The 17,148-nt window shown below is 44.8% G+C and overlaps 1 protein-coding gene across 5 annotated transcripts in view; it reads left to right on the top strand.

The window, feature by feature from the left end:
* Nucleotides 1–17,148, top strand: part of LOC143783138 (cytochrome P450 2C20-like) — a 522,836-nt gene that overhangs the window by 307,269 nt on the left and 198,419 nt on the right. Inside the window, exon 1 of one of the 5 annotated variants that reach the window (XM_077271450.1) lies at nucleotides 11,498–11,525. The exons of the other annotated variants lie outside the window; for them this stretch is intronic. The gene's annotated coding sequence lies outside the window, so the exon portion shown is untranslated. Of the gene's footprint in view, nucleotides 1–11,497; nucleotides 11,526–17,148 lie in introns of those variants that run through there. 5 annotated transcript variants of the gene reach the window in all.

Raw genomic sequence — 17,148 nt, 5'->3', positions numbered from 1 at the left:
TGGTGACTGTAAAATATCTTTGTATACTTGTAGGTTGCAAGAAGTGAGGGGAGTGTAACACGACAAACTTTCATCACCATTAATTGGGCGCCCCTTAGCAGGGCCACGGACCGGGTCTGGCCACCGTGACATCCCCAGAACCGAGACAGAGATGACCCGGTACCGAGTACCCCGCTGCCCGGCGCCTGGGGGCCGCCGCACGACTATATAACATATAATTACAGCCGTAACTAGCATTACAGCTCAGTCCTATTTATTGCTTTTAGTTGCATTACCAAGAGAAGCCGCTACTTTACCTACATAACTGGATCTCGTAGATAATGAAGGGATGAAACGACCAAAGGCTGTGGAACCTCATTCTGATGCTCCATAAACTTTGCCTACAGCCACTTTTGGTTCCACTGCGCAGCACGAGACCCGGTGACTCTGAAGAGCGGTGACATCAGTAACGTCACAGCTCTTCAGATATTCTGGGTATTGCGCTGCGCTTGGTGACTGTGAAGAGCGGTATTGTTACTGCCGTCACCGCTCTTCAGAGTCGCTGGATCTCGCCAGGTCCAGGCTAGTAGTGGGGGTGTCTGATAGACACCTCTCCATTACTTATACCAGGGATTGATAGCAGCTGACATTACGCAGCTGACAACAACCCTAAAAGTCATTACACATACCAGAATTAAATGCTCTGGCGGTCGAGTTAGCGCTATTCCCAGGCACCGTGTGCTAACTACAACTGTCATCATCCATGCCTGGTCTCCCTGCGAAGCATTTCTGCTGTATTTACTGTTATGATCCGGTGGCCTTGGAGCCGCATGAGACCTTCTCTGGAGAAGGTGGTACCTGTACAGACCACAACCCTAAACTGACACCGCAACTAGAAGTAGCCGTGGGGTGTACCTAACACATCCTAGACACCTCGACACAGCCGGAGGACTAAATAACCCTATAGATGGAAATGGGAATTCTATCTTGCCTCAGAGCAGAAACCCCAAAGGATAAGCAGCCCCCCACAAATATTGACGGTGAATATAAGAGTAAAGACACACACAGGTGTTATGATCTGGTGGCCTAGGAGCAGCATGAGACGTACTCTGGAGAAGGTGGTATCTGTACTGACCGCGGACCCTGAACTTAACACCGCAACTAGAAGTAGCCATGGGATGTACCTACTGATCCTAGACACCTCGACACAGCCGGAGGACTAATTAACCCTATAGATAGAAAAGGGAAAGCTATCTCGCCTCAGAGAAAATTCCCAAAGGATAGGCAGCCCCCCACAAATATTGACTGTGAGAGGAGAGGAAAAAACATACACAGGCTGAAAACAGGATTTAGCAAAGGAGGCCAATCTAGCTAAAATAGGAAAGATAGGACAGAGAACTATGCGGTCAGTATTAAAATACTAGGAAATGTCCACCACAGAAAATACAAAAAACTCCACATCTAACTAAAGACATGGAGGGTATATCTGCCTCTCCAGAGATTCCAGCTTGACTGCATAAATCCTTACACAGATTAAGCTGGACAAGAAAAAACATGAAATGCACTGAACAATAAGGCCCACAAAATGTGGGCTGCAAAACAAGCAGGACTTATCTTGGTGAAAAGACCAGGAAGCAGGAGAGACCATGAAGAGATGTGAATCCTCCAGAAACAATGGACAACTGGCACTCACTAAAGGGTGAAGCCAGGCTAAATAGCCCAGTCCAGAGTGGACACACCTGATAACTGCTGTGAAGGACAGACAGCAGCACTACCACTTATAACCACCGGAGGGAGCCCAAGAACAGAATTCACAACACACAGGCTGAAAACAGGATTTAGCAAAAGAGGCACTTCTAGCTAAATAGTAAAGGATAGGACAGAGTACTAAGCGGTCAATATTAAAACTCTGAAAATATCTACAGCAGAAAATACAAAAATTCCACATCTAACTAAAGACATAGAATGTATATCTGCATCTCCAGAGAATCCAACTAGACTGAATAAATCCAAACACAGTCAAAGCTGGACAAGACAAAACAATAAATTGTTCTGAACTGAAAAGCACAGTGCATGTGTGCTGCAGGAAAATAAACCAGACACTTATCTTGGCTAAATGGGCAGCAGAGCAGAAGGAACCAGACAGGGATGTAAACCCTCCAAGAACAATGGACAACTGGCACTGACTAATGAATCCAGCACACCTAAATACCAAATAGAGCTGCAATTAGCAGAAACAACTGCCCTGGACTATAACCCAGAGACAACTGCACCACCACAAACAACCACCGGAGGGAGCCCAAGAGCAGAATTCACAACAATTTACATGCGCTAATCTCAGGCCGCTAAATGAGTGTGATCGACAATACTGAAGTCGCTCGCTTGTTTCCCGGCCTCTTTAGACCAACTGAGAAAGAATGAAGGGAACAGAACAATCACAATTAGATCAATGTGTCCCCATACAGTATCATGTTATCAGCAGCACATCTACAGTTTACACCGGCGATGTGCGGCTGAGAACAAGTAATTTTGTTCCCACATAAACAATCCAATCACTCGATGAATAGGCAGCATTTTGCTTGTTTAGTATAATACACCCCATAGTCCTCCATATAGTATAATGTGCACCTCAGTCCTCCATATAGTATAATACACTCATCAGTCCTCCATATAGTATAATGCACTCCTCCATATAGTATAATACACTCCCCATAGTCCTCCATGTAGTATAATACACTCCACATAGTTCTCCCTATATTAAAATACACTGCAATTCCTCCATATAGTATAATACACTCCTCAGTCCTCCATATAGTATAATGTACTGCCACAGTCCTCCCTATAGTATAATACTCCTCAGTCCTCCAAATAGTATAATACATTCCTCATAGTGCTCCATATAGTATAATGCCCCGCCATTGTCATCCATGTAGTACAATTCACGTCCCATAGTATAATGCACCACATAGTTCTTCATATAGTATAATGCATTCCCCATAGTCCTCGATACAGTATAATGCAGCCCACATATAGTATAATGATGCCACCCCAGAGTATAATGCAGCCACCCCACAGAATATATTGTAGCCCTGAGTATAATGTAACCCTCCAGAGAATATAATGCAGCCCCCTCATATAGTATAATGCAGCCACTGCATATATAATATATGGTAGCCCCCTCATAGAGCATAATGCAGCCCCCATAGAATATAATGTAGCCTGTTATGAGCTGGTGGTTTAGGAGAAACATGGGACGTGCTCTGGAGGAGGTGGTACCTGTACTGACCGCAGTTCCTGAGCTTAACACAACACTAGAAGTAGCCGTGGGATGTTCCTGTCACTCCCTAGACACCTCGTCACAGCCGGAGGACTAACTACCCCTAAAGATAGAAACAGGAAAGCTATCTTGCCTCAGAGAAAATCCCCAAAGGATAGGGCAGCCCCCCACAAATATTGACTGTGAGTGGAGAGAGAAATGACATATGCAGAATGAAACCAGGATGTAGCAAAGGAGGCCAGTCCAACTAGATAAATAGAACAGGAAAGAATACTGTGCGGTCAGTATTAAAAACTAGAAAAATCCACCACAGAGTTTACAAAAATCTCCACACCTGACTAAAGGTGTGGAGGGTAAATCTGCTTCCCAGAGCTTCCAGCTTAACTGAATAAATCCATACTGACAAGCTGGACTAGAAAAAACATAGAAAGTGCAGAAAGATTAAGTCCACAACAAGTGGACTGCAAAAGAACAAAGCAAGGACTTATCTTTGCTGAACTGGTCAGAATATCAGGGAAATCCAAGCAGAGATGTGAATCCAACCAGGAACCATTGACAACTGGCACAGGCTGAAGGATAGAACCAGGCTAAATAGTCGAGCCAGAAAGACAATCAGTGGAAGCAGCTGCTGACTACTAAATCCAAGGAGCAGCAGTACCACTTAAAACCACCGGAGGGAGCCCAAGAGCAGAACTCGCAAAAATGCCACTTACAACCACCGGAGGGAGCCCAAGAGCGGAATTCACAACAGTAGCCCCTTCATAAAATATAATGCAGCACCCCATAGAATGTAATACAGCCCTCCCCCATAGAATGTAATACAGCCAGCCCCCATAGAATGCAATGCAGCACAGCCCCCATAGAATGTAATGCAGCTAGCCCCCATAGGATTTAATGCAGCCAGCCCCCATAGAATGTAATGCAGCACAGCCCCCATAGAATGTAATGCAGCACAGCCCCCATAGAATGTAATGCAGCAGAGCCCCCATAGAATGTAATGCAGCACAGCCCCCATAGAATGTAATGCAGCAGAGCCCCCATAGAATGTAATGCAGCAGAGCCCCCATAGAATGTAATGCAGCAGAGCCCCCATAGAATGTAATGCAGCACAGCCCCCATAGGATTTAATGCAGCCAGCCCCCATAGAATGTAATGCAGCACAGCCCCCATAGAATGTAATGCAGCACAGCCCCCATAGAATGTAATGCAGCACAGCCCCCATAGAATGTAATGCAGCACAGCCCCCATAGAATGTAATGCAGCACAGCCCCCATAGAATGTAATGCAGCACAGTCCCCATAGAATGTAATGCAGCCAGCCCCCATAGAATGTAATGCAGCCAGCCCCCATAGAATGTAATACAGCCCCCCCAATAGCCCCACAATCTAGTTATCACTCATTGATATAGTTAAAAAAAACAAACAAAAAAAACACACTCTCCTCACCTCTCCCCATGCCAGCGCTGCTCCTGGCTCCGGTCTCAGCAGCTGCAGTCTGCCTGCCCGACACACAGCAGGTGCGCGATATGACGTCATCGCGCACCCGCAGTGTCAGAGGCAGAGCGGGGAATGATGGGAGAGGGAGCGACAGCAGACACTCTCTCCTCCATCATTGCATTCAACTGTACCGGCATCATAGATGCCGGTATAGTTGAACGCGGCGGCGCTGGCGGGGGGGTGAGTTGGCGCTGGTGAGCGGCCCACGACTGCCACCGGCCCTTCTGGCATTTGCCAGAAATGCCTGATGGCCAGTCCGGCCCTGCCAGCCTCCCACTCTGATGTCATTTATTAGGTTTCCCTGAACCAGGATCCGGGAAGATAAAGTATCTATCCTTTCCACCTTTGGGATAAGACCATCTCCCAGTTTTCCCCTTACCCCTGTAGTCTGTCTTCTGACTGGGTCGGGACCTACGAAAGGGCTGGTATTTTTTCGCATTTTCCTCAGGGAACCCTTTCTTTTTTGTCTGAGGCTTTTTCTAATATATCATCTAGAATTGGCCCAAACACTTTACCCCCTGAGAACAGGATCCCACAAAGTTTATTCTTTGAATATCCCCTGACCAAGTTTTTAGCCAGATAGCTCTTCTGGCTGCATTGGACAAAGACTCGCTTCTGGCGGCAAATCGCACCGACTCCGCTGAAGCGTCCGCCATGAATCCTGTTGTGAGCTTTAGTAATGGCAAGGATTTGAGGATGACATCTATAGAGGTTTAAGCCTTAAGATGTTCTTCCAAATCATCCATCCATAGATGCATGGACCGGGCTACAGGGGTTGCTGCTATATTTGCCCATATTATTGCTGCTGAGGATTCCCAAGTTCTCCTAAGCAGTCCATCTGACTTGCGATTTATTGGTTCCTTCAACGCAGAGGAGTCCTCAAATGGAATTGCCATCTTCTTTGCCACTTTAGCCAAAGGCACATCTAACTTGGGAACTTTCATCCCAAACCTTTATATCCTCTGGATTAAAAGGCAAACGGAGTGTAAAGTCTCTAGGCACCATTAGTCTCTTCTCCGCATCCTGCCATTCTTCCAAGATCATGGAACGGATGTGATTATTCACCGGAAAAACTCTAGTAACATGAGCATGGAGACCGCCAAACATCTCATCCTGGATTGAGGTTTTCTCTGGATTGTCCTGTAACTGCATGGTGTTACGAACTGTCTGCAGGAGTTCATCCGTATCTGCAGCCGAGAAGAGATATTTCTTTCCTCTTCCTAGAGTCTTCTCTTTCTTCCTGATCCGACTCTCCGGAATCTTCTTCATCAGAAGATGGGCTGGACTCCCTGGGTCTTTTCTGCGATGTTTGCGGTTCTGTTTGGCTGGTCTGAGGAAGATTCAGACTCGAGATGGAAGCCTGAACCTCCTGACATATCATTGCTCTCATGCTGGTCAATAATAAAGTCTGATTTTAGACGTGCATGACTTGCAAAGCGGCTTACGCCAGTTTCTCTGGTAATCTAGCTGCACAAATGGGACGTTTACTCTTCCCAGGTTTTTTCTTTTCAGATGCAGGGGTGGGAGGCTCTCCCTATAACACACAGAGATCCCAGTATCCCCTCAGAGTAAATAGGGGATTAGGAAGTGGCATTGTGGTATGGCTTTGAGTAGCTTACTCACGTGCGTCTGCTCTGGGCCCTCAGGTCTACCTGTGTCTTCCATCAGGAAGGCACACTAACCGGGTGCTCCCTATCAGGATGGCCGACGGCATATACAGCCCCATTCCCCCTTTTCTGCTTTCAATGGTGCTGTGAGGTGGTGAACTGGAAAACGGTAATTAGACTTACCGGTAATTGTATTTCCAGGAATCCATCCTGACAGCATTACTAGTTGATGCTGCCCTCCTCAGCCTGTTCCCCGTCGACTGGAAGTGTCGCCACCGCGGCCTGGAGGAGATGCTGGCGCCCGGATCGAGAACCCCTGGGGAGCGTACCCGACCCCAGGAGCAGCGCTACACTGGGGAGGCTAAGGGACCTCCCCATCGCAGGTATAAGCAGCAGATGTCTTGCAGTGGGGAAGGGAAAGGCTGGCCCCCCTCCGATAACCACCATCTGCACAGCACCGTCGGGGGACATGCTTGCCATTCCTATCCACAGTGGGACAGGAAAAACCCTGGTGGGTGGTAAGAGGAGGGTCCTTTTAACTGCTTGTTTTTCCTGCCCCACTGAGGGTAAGAAGGAAGTCCTCCAATGGTGCTGTCAGGTGGTGAACTGGAAACTAAATCTTCAAGCACTAAAAAATACTTGGAGGACACCCGAGCATGCTCGGGAGATCTCGAGTAACGAGTATATTCGCTCATCAAAGTGAAGACACATTCTGAGAGAACGCTGGCTGCCGGGCATGATAAAACCTCCAATGTGTGTGAGGAGAGCTCAGGCCACTCATCCATTTTGGAACACCAAAATGTGAATGGGTCCAAACCCTCCCTGATGGTATTGATATTCAGTCCTGGATACTCCTGCACCATCCTCTCCATTTGTTCACCATGTATAAGACTTGGACTCTGTTGTGCTGGTGCTGGTCTAAAAAAATGTCAAAGGACTCACAGAAATTGCTTCTTCCACTTCCATCACTGTTGCTGCCAATGTTTTGGCTTTGACAAACTGATGTGCCGGAGGTTAGAAGTCTAGAGCTGTGGCCCCTTGCTGGGTAGACAGTTCACAATACAGGCCCGATATTTATAGTATGAACAGTGGCAACCCAGGCTGCAGTCCATCTGCTTGGAGGTCAGGGGACAGCTATATGGTCTTGGCCGTGACATTTCCAGCATATAATATTGCCAGCTTGGAACTTCAGCATAACCTTCTCTACCCCTTTTGACCTTGGACTCCCCACCCTTTTTGGACCTTGTGCCCTTTTGGGGCCCCCCAGTATGTAATAACTGTGTATTAGTGACGCCCATATTATTAGGGCTGGTCAGCCTGCTTGATCTATCTAAATGCATCTCATGTGAACAGACACCCTACTTTACAAGACCAAAGGTGCTGGGCTTGGCTGCACCCTGAAAAATAAAGTGCAAAAAATACATATATAAATATGTGAGGTATTGGTTGATATTTTGTCCAAGATACGCAAGCTCACAACCTGCATCATGGTTCCTCACAATGGCGAGTCCTAACACTAAACTTAATAGCAAAGCCACAAAAAGAGGACTATAAATCCTCCAAAAATTCAAGAATTAATACAGCAGAAAAGGGGCAGCAGAGCTCATCTGCCCAAGTCTTCTCAAGTGTGAAGATTTATATATGTATTTTTTGCACTTTATTTTTCAGGGTGCAGCCAAGCCCAGCACCTTTGGTCTTGTAAACTGGGGTGCATTACGGATGTGGCGATACCAAATGTTTTTTTTTTTTTTCATAAACAAATGTATTAATTGGAAAAATATTTGTTTAATTTCTTTGTTTGCGGATTTAAAAAAAAATATTTTTACACTTTTTATTTACTTTTTTTTACAACAACCTAGGATGGGACATTACTGTATAGTGAATATTGCTGATCAGACACTCTGTGCTACAGGGCATCGGAGCAGCGTCTGACAGGCAGGGAAGGAGGCGTCTCAGGTCCTGCTCTCAGCAGGCGCTCACAAGCCTCCTTCCCTGCAGGACCCTGAAGGACCCCGCGGCCATCTTGTGGCCAAGGGTCTCCAAGGAGACCATCAGAACAACGCACTCGCATTGCGTTGTTCTGATGGGAACACTTAGGGAGCCCCCTCCCTGCGTGCAATCTCCTCAATGCCGCTGTCACTTTTGACAGTGGTATGAGAGGGGTTAAACGCCCCCGATTGGTGCTAGCACCGATCATGGGCGTTGCTGCAGGGTGTCAACTTTCAAATAGAGCCAACTGCCACACTGTCTATCGTTATGACATATAACCTCCACACTGTCCACCTTTATTATTTATAGCTGCCACACTGCCTCCTCTCTATATTGTGCCTCCTCCCCATATTCCCTCCCTCATACTGTGCCCTTCCAATGACCTCTCTATATTGTCTACCATAATGTCCGCGCCACACTGCCCAATCGCTATACGAAGCCCCCTCCCACTCTTCCTACCCTTCTTGATGAAACTCTTCTGTATCGTTGGCTCTATTGGAGAGCGTACCTTACTGCCATCTTTTACTCTTGGATTCACATCAAGGAGGACAGGATGGTGGTGGGGGGACCTGCTCACATTTCTGTATGCACCATGACGCTGTACATATCAATTGAACTCATGTCTGAAAGAAGAGCACAAAATTGAACACCGTGTAACAGCCTCTTAGGTTTCTCAGTGCCGCCTATGAGTTAGTCCAGGGTCACACTTGCAAGTGTGATCTGAGAAACTCGCTCGAGTCTCTCGCATCAATATCCGGTGCTGCCGCCGGCACTCAGGACCAGAGTGTGCAGCTGCATAGAAATACATGTCGGGTATTGATGCGAGAGACTCGCGCCACACTCCTAAGTGTGACCCCGGCCTAATAAAGGAATACTGAGGGCACAACACAAACAATACATAGGATGACTAGCCACATTCTTATTGAAGCACTCAATAGAAAGAGAAGGAAGAAATGTGTATAGATCGGCAAGGATCATTAATAAAATAAATCACATTTCTTTAAATGCAGAAAACACACTGAAAACCAGCTAAAAAGCCCTAAGGGCAGGTGTAAGTGACACCTAGTAGGCCAAATAAGGGCCAACCAGTCTCCACTGTGAGCACCTGGTGTAAGTAAAGGATATTACGCACCAATAAACTGTCCTGAGGGAGACAAACTGCTCAGGTGATTATAACAATGAAACCAGTACATGATAACAGACTCCACGCATGAATCAATTTGAACAGGAAAAGAACAGTCCTAAGCAAATATGCCCCAAGGCAAAAATGTATATATAAATCCCAAAGGATAATGGTGGATAAGAGGTGGTGAAAAGAGCAAGAGGTTACATAAAACCTGTAAGTAGATGTGATGGATAAGAGACCCCAGGTCACGTGTGGAGCAGGAAGCCCCACGCAGATCTCAGCAGAGCGTGGCTTCCTCAGGGGCGATACTGGTTGGCCCTTCTTTGGTCTACCAGGTGTCACTCTTGCCCTTAGGACATTTTAACTGTTTTTAAATGTGTTTTTTGCCTTGCTTGTAGAGCTGTATTTAAATAGATTTGATCTTTTTTATTAAAAACGGTGATCCGAGCCAATCTATACACACTTCTTCCTTCTCTTACTATTTAGTGCCAGCTATCCGTTTAACAAATTGCTTTGAGAAAACCCGGATACCAATCTCAGGGAGCAGCAAAATATCTGCTCCTGGGAGAAACCTTACTCTGCAAAAGTAGGCAGCCTGGCGAAGCCATATTGCTAGGTTTTCATCCTGATGAAAAGGTTGTGTTTGGCCTCGAAACGTGTTGACACTGTAAACCTGCACATTAAACTTTCTTGAGTATTCATCTGCATTGAGTCTTCATCAGCAGCACATTGAAGGACACCTAAATCTCATTCCATATCTGATCCCTTTCTGTCATAGCTGCGATGCTCTGCATGTCCTTCTCATTTAAAGATTTTTCTGTATTTTCATGACTATGCAAATTGTACATTCACACTGAAGGCATCAAAACTATGAATTAACACATGTGGAATTATATACTTAATTTCAGTTGTTTCACACTTTTTTGTTAGGTCTTATATTCTAGGTTCTTCAAAGTAGCCACCTTTTGCTTTGATGACTGCTTTGCACACTCTTGGCATTCTCTTGATGAGCTTCAAGAGGTAGTCGCTGGGAATGGTTTTCACTTCACAGGTGTGCCCTGTCAGGTTTAATACGTGGGATTTCTTGCCTTATAAATGGGGTTGGGACCATCAGTTGTGTTGTGCAGAAATCTGGTGGATACACAGCTGATAGTCCTACTGAATAGACTGTTAGCTGCTTTTTTCCTGCCATAATACAAATCCTAAGTAAAGAAAAACGAGTGGCCATCCTTACTTTAAGAAATGAAGGTCAGTCAGTCCGAAAAATTGGGCAAACTTTGAAAGTGTCCCCAAGTGCAGTGGCAAAAACCATCAAGCGCTACAAAGAAACTGGCTCACATGAGGACCGCCCCAGGAAAGGAAGACCAAGAGTCACCTCTGCTTCTGAGGATAAGTTTATCTGAGTCACCAGCCTCAGAAATCGCAAGTTAACAGCAGCTCAGATTAGAGACCAGGTCAATGCCACACAGAGTTCTAGCAGCAGACACATCTCGACAACAACTGTAAGGGCCTGTTTCCATTTGCGAGAAACATGTCCGTGTCTCACATGTGAAAACCAAGCTCTGGCGCCGGCACTTGGGAGCGGAGCGTGCAGCTCCATGTGTTGCTATGCGGCCGCACGCTCCGCTTTATATATTAATCACATTTCACTTTCAGCTTACTTGTCTCTCCGTACACTGCGCCGCTGTCGAGGTTCTTCCTTGGTTATCCAGTGTCACCTTTGGCCATTTGTGTAATAACCGAGACACAGTCCAGTAGTAACTTATAACACAGAACTTTACTTTCAGAAGTTAGCAGCACATCCGGGTTCAACACTGCATTCTCTGCAGATTCTATCTATCTATCTATGAGATTTATGAAACAAGACTAATAATTCTGTTGCGACCAGTATGTAGAATAGGCTGCCACTCAATCACTCAATCACCCAATGGAGTCTGGACTATTGAGCTCTGTGTACAGAGGAGGTTAATCATGAACTCCATGTAACATATCACTTGTGCCGGACTCATTGAGACCTCAGTTCACCTGAGCAAAGGTTCCAGAAGACACAGGTCAGTACCGTGCTCAGACGGGAAGGATAGAGGCTAAAGAAATATATATAGATGTGTCTGCAGATCGGTGTGTAGAGGATCAAACATATTACATAGGTCATATGTGAATTATACCTCGGTTCTAAAATGGTCTTTTGTGGGTCAGACATGGATCTTACTGAAAAGTGGATCTTTTATGCCCCAATCAGTTTGATTCTGTCCAGATAGACTTGAAGGGGATCTCTGTTTGATCACCTTCATTCCTGGAAGGAGACATGTAGTAGTAGTAGTAGTAGTAGTAGTAGTAGTAGTAATAATAGAAATCTTTATTTATATAGCGCCAACATATTCTGCAGCGCTTTACAGCTTAACAGTTTCAAACACAACAGTCCTAAGTAACAACGTTAACAATACAATAATAAAGCACAATAAGCCGCCCCTGCTCGTGAGAGCTTACAATCTACAATGAGGTGGGGGAGATACAAAGTACCGGTGTGTATTTACAATTATGTATTTACAATGATGGTCCAGCCATCTTCAGGGGGTGGGCGATAGATGGAGATAGTGAATGGGCTACACACACAAACATAAAATGAGTTTGATTAGGGAATGTGATAGGCCGCTCTGAACAAATATGTTTTGAGGGAGCGCCTAAAACTATGTAAATTGTGGATGGTCCTAACCTCTTTGGGTAGAGCATTCCAGAGGATTGGCACAGCACGGGAGAAGTCTTGGAGTCGGGAGTGGGAGGTACGGATTAGTGCAGAGGTTAGTCAAAAGTCGTTTGCAGAGCGTAGTGTTTGCTTAGGCCGATAGACCGAAATGAGGGAGGAGATGTAAGGGGGTGCCGCACTGTGGAGAGATTTGTGGGTGAGAACAAGTACTTAGAATTGTATCCTGTAATGAATGGGCAGCCAGAGTAATGACTGGCGAAGAGCGGACGTGTCCGAGTAACGACGATTAGCTAGATGGACGACCCTGGCTGCTGCATCAAGGATTGACTGGAGAGGGGAAAGTCGCGTGAGGGGGAGGCCAATTAATATAGCGTTACAGTAGTCCAGGGAGTGGATCAGGGCAACAGTGAGGGTTTTGTTGTTTCCATGGTGAGAAAAGGGCGGATTCTAGAGATGTTCTTTAGGTGTAAGCGGCATGATCGGGCAAGAGATTGTATGTGGGATGTGAAGGAGGAATCGGAGTCAAACAAAACACCCAGACAGCGTGCCTGCTGCCGGGGTGTTATTATGGTGCCACCCACGGAGAGGTAAACGTCAGATTTAGGGAAGGTTTTACATGGCGGGAGCAGAAGAAGTTCAGTTTTGGAGAGGCTGAGTTTCAGATAGAGAGCGGACATGATGTCGGAGACTGCGGACAGACAGTCAGTGGTGTTCTGTAGTACAGCCGGGGTAAGGTCAGGGGATGACGTGTATAGTTGTGTGTTGTCGGCATAAAGATGGTACTGAAAGCCAAATCTGCTGATGGTCTGTAATTGGGACCGTGTAGAGAGAGAAGAGAAGGGGGCCAAGGACTGAGCCCTGAGGTACCCCGACAGTGAGAGGAAGAGGAGATGAAGTGGAGCCAGAGAACAGAACACTGAAGGAGCGGTCAGAAAGATAGGAAGAGAACCAGGAGAGCAGTGTCCTTAATGCCTAGTGACTGGAGCCTAGAGAGTAGGAGAGGGTGGTCAACAGTGTCAAAAGCTGCAGAAAGGTCGAGAAGAATGAGCAGAGAGTGGTCACCGTTACATTTTGCTGTCAGAAGGTCGTTGGTCACTTTGAGTGCAGTTTCTGTCGAGTGTATGGGCGGAAGCTGGACTGTGAAGGGTCTAGGAGGGAGTGAATGGAGAGGTAACGGGTAAGGCGGCAGTAGATCAGGCGCTCCAAGAGTTTTGAGATGAAGAGGAGATTGGAGACCGGTCTGTAGTTATTTGTGCAGGATTGGTCGAGGGCGGGTTTCTTTAGTAATGGAGCAATGATAGAGTGCATGTACTTCCTTGGTCAGATTCCCAAGTCATGGTGCCCAGAATAGATGCTAGTGTCAGCAGTGTGAACTATGAGTAAGGATGAAGGGTACGATGGAGAGAAGGGATGAGGGTAAGAACTTGGAGAATGATCAGGATAGATTGAGTTGAGCAAGTGTGGTCAGAAAATGTTCGCCAATCTCAAATTCGGCAGGAACGTAGCACATTCGGATTCATGTTCACTTTCATGAGCATTTTTACTCAGTCTTCAAAAGTCAGTCACAGTTCAGTAAATCATCACTTTTCCACCAATGCTTTTTTATTACTTTGGGTATGCTAGTGGTGCTGCATGATGAGTGGAGGTACGGGGGGAATGTGTTTGTTGAGGGGAGGGGGTGTGGAGAGGTTGGAAGAGCATCTGTAATGATTACAGTGATGTACTCTTTTTTTTTTCCTTCACTTAACCTTAGGTGTGCAGAAACCATCCACAATGTCATGACACAAGATCTGCTGTGATTGGCTGCCAAAGTCACATGTCCCTGGCCATATAAAAGGTGGACATCTTGTTTTGCTGGCGGCATTTGTTCAGTGTTACAATGTAGAAAGGTCTCTACTGCACTAGTGCTGGTGCTGAAAGTGAACTTGGCAGTTAAATAGATGTATGGGGATGCAAAGACGGTACCATTTCTTTGGCCCTGCACTTGTTTCCTTTTGTTGAATTATGTAACTTCTGTATTTTGCTACTGTATATATACACTTCTATCTTGGTTATAGGGAAAGTGTAGTGCTTATTTTTTGGCCACTAAATGGAGGTACTATTAGGTACGTAATATAGCTAGGAGTTTAGGATAGTTAACAATAGGAGGGGTCAGCTGCAGTTAAGGGAGGAACGACTTCCTCTAAGATTCAGTTGGGCCAAGGTGCCCAAACCATCTGGATGGGCTATAGAACTCAGGATAGAAGCAGTGTTCATGCAACATTCGAAATTGGAGCCCAGCCATCCAGTGCCGTTAGGACTGAACAGCAGCAGTACAGCATTAGTGAGAGCTGTACTATACTGAGATGTCGGGGCAGAAGAAGAAGGGTGGCTTTCAGGGTGAAGAGTTTAAGAACAGAGAGGATGACAATGAGGTTGTAGATCCCACTTGGTGTCAACCAAGAGGTACACAGCTAAGTAGCTCAGCAGAGGAGGATGAGGAGGTTACGTTGAGGTTTCCCACAAAGACTCAACTTTAACTCTGGCTGTGGCCAGCATTGGTCGTGAGTGTGCAGTCCGCAGGGGCAGCAAGGGTTGCCTAGCCTGGGCTTTTTTGAGACCACAAAGGGTAACCCAATGCTCAGCTGTCAAATTTGCAAAAAAGAAACTAAGTAGAGGCAAACAATATTTTGACAACTAAATGCATGAACCGGCACATGCGCATTCAACATGCCTTAGTGTAGGAATCTCAATGCACTAGAATGCAGACTATTGGGCCTTGCCAACCACCAGCCATCCCATCAACCACATCTGCTGCTTTCTCATTGGTAACCATTCCAAATCTTTATACTTAGATCTCCAGCCTAACAAATTATAATTGTTTACCTACTACAGTAGAGTTGAGTGATAGACGGTCAGCTGTTACGGAAGTAGACATTACTGCTGCTTTTGTGTCACTGGTGTTGAGTGAATACATTCAGCACTGTTCATTACTCACACAAATAGTACATTTTTCGGGATTTGTTACTCGGCGAGTAATTTGATATTCGCCTCGGTATATTTGAGTCACCCACACTATGTTTGGCACCTTATTTGCAGCCAATCAACATGCTGGGCTGGCTTGCCAATCCCAGTAATGCCTTTGCCATCTTTGGTGTGGCATTACTGTTATTGTTTGGCCTTACAGCGTCATAGAGGATATTTAATAGATGCCATCTTGCGCACATTGCAGCCAGAAACAGCGTAGTGTGAGCATAGGGAGAGTGAAAGGAGTTTATAGGGAGAGTTTGTGATTCAGAAAAGCTCTTTTAAGAGCTCATGAAGATTAGTTATTTGTTAGGTGCAGAACACATAGGGAGAGAATTAATGTGAGGTAGAGTGAAAGGCAGGCACTTGAGTGTTATCACATCATTGAAATTGCATGCTGCAGATCTCTGCTAGTTTGCAATGTGTTGTATAGTTTAGGATTAGGAACAGACTCTGGGATTAGGGAGAGATAGGGAGGGTTTCATCCACTACCATAATATATGAATCAGCTCTTTTTAGAGGCAAATTATATTAGGTAGTACCAGCATATACTAAACCATTTTTCTGGAGATACATAATATTCCTGAGTACCAGCATATAAAAAAAAAAAAAAACGTTTTTTTTTTTTACAGATAAACAATATTCCCCATTGACAGCATATAGTAACATCCTTTTTTAAAGCTAATTGCTAAACAATAGTCCTCGCCTATTGCTTAACCCCTTCATGACCTTGCCGTTTTTTGCAATTCTGACCAGTGTCCCTTTATGAGGTAATAACTCAGGAACGCTTCAACGGATCCTAGCGATTCTGAGATTGTTTTTTCGTGACATATTGGGCTTCACGTTAGTGGTAAATTTAGGTCGATAATTTCTGAGTTTATTTGTGAAAAAAACGGAAATTTGGCAAAAATTTTGAAAATTTCGCAATTTTCACATTTTGAATTTTTATTCTGTTAAACCAGAGAGTTATGTGACACAAAATAGTTAATAAATAACATTTCCCACATGTCTACTTTACATCAGCACAATTTTGGAAACAAATTTTTTTTTTGCTAGGAAGTTATAAGGGTTAAAATTTGACCAGTGATTTCTCATTTTTACAACAAAATTTACAAAACCAAACCATCAAATTTAGATTGAATAGCTATTTTTATTTATCGCCATAAGACCAAAATATGAATACCAATAAATACAAAGGTCATATATACAATTTCATGTGAATCCTACTAAAGTGCAATTTTCTGACACAGGGTAGAGCAGGTTAAGCTGCAAATGTTAGGCAAGCAATGGGGGATCATCTTGTTTCATGTATATTATATACTGACAACTTCATATATTATTGCTGAAACTGATGGTTACCCCTTATATTGCCATATTAACCCCCTCCATAGTGGATAGCTAATGAAATAAAGTGCCAAGTGCTAAAACCCATTATCCACATTATATACTAAACACAGCTTAATTCCTCATTATATCTATTCAGAACAGAAATGTCATTTACCCATAGTGAGATGAGGCGTCCTGTTTCCAGCCTGACACAGGCTGGAAACAGGACGCCTCATCTCACTATGGGTAAATGACATTTCTGTTCTGAATAGATATAATGAGGAATTAAGCTGTGTTTAGTATATAATGTGGATAATGGGTTTTAGCACTTGGCACTTTATTTCATTAGCTATCCACTATGGAGGGGGTTAATATGGCAATATAAGGGGTAACCATCAGTTTCAGCAATAATATATGAAGTTGTCAGTATATAATATACATGAAACAAGATGATCCCCCATTGCTTGCCTAACATTTGCAGCTTAACCTGCTCTACCCTGTGTCAGAAAATTGCACTTTAGTAGGATTCACATGAAATTGTATATATGACCTTTGTATTTATTGGTATTCATATTTTGGTCTTATGGCGATAAATAAAAATAGCTATTCAATCTAAATTTGATGGTTTGGTATATTAT

The sequence above is a fragment of the Ranitomeya variabilis genome, chromosome 6 (genome assembly GCF_051348905.1).
Source record: "Ranitomeya variabilis isolate aRanVar5 chromosome 6, aRanVar5.hap1, whole genome shotgun sequence".
Classification (NCBI taxonomy): Eukaryota; Metazoa; Chordata; class Amphibia; order Anura; family Dendrobatidae; genus Ranitomeya; species Ranitomeya variabilis.
The sequence above is the reverse complement of the archived record's forward strand: the minus strand, read 5'-3'. Positions and strand labels throughout refer to the sequence as shown.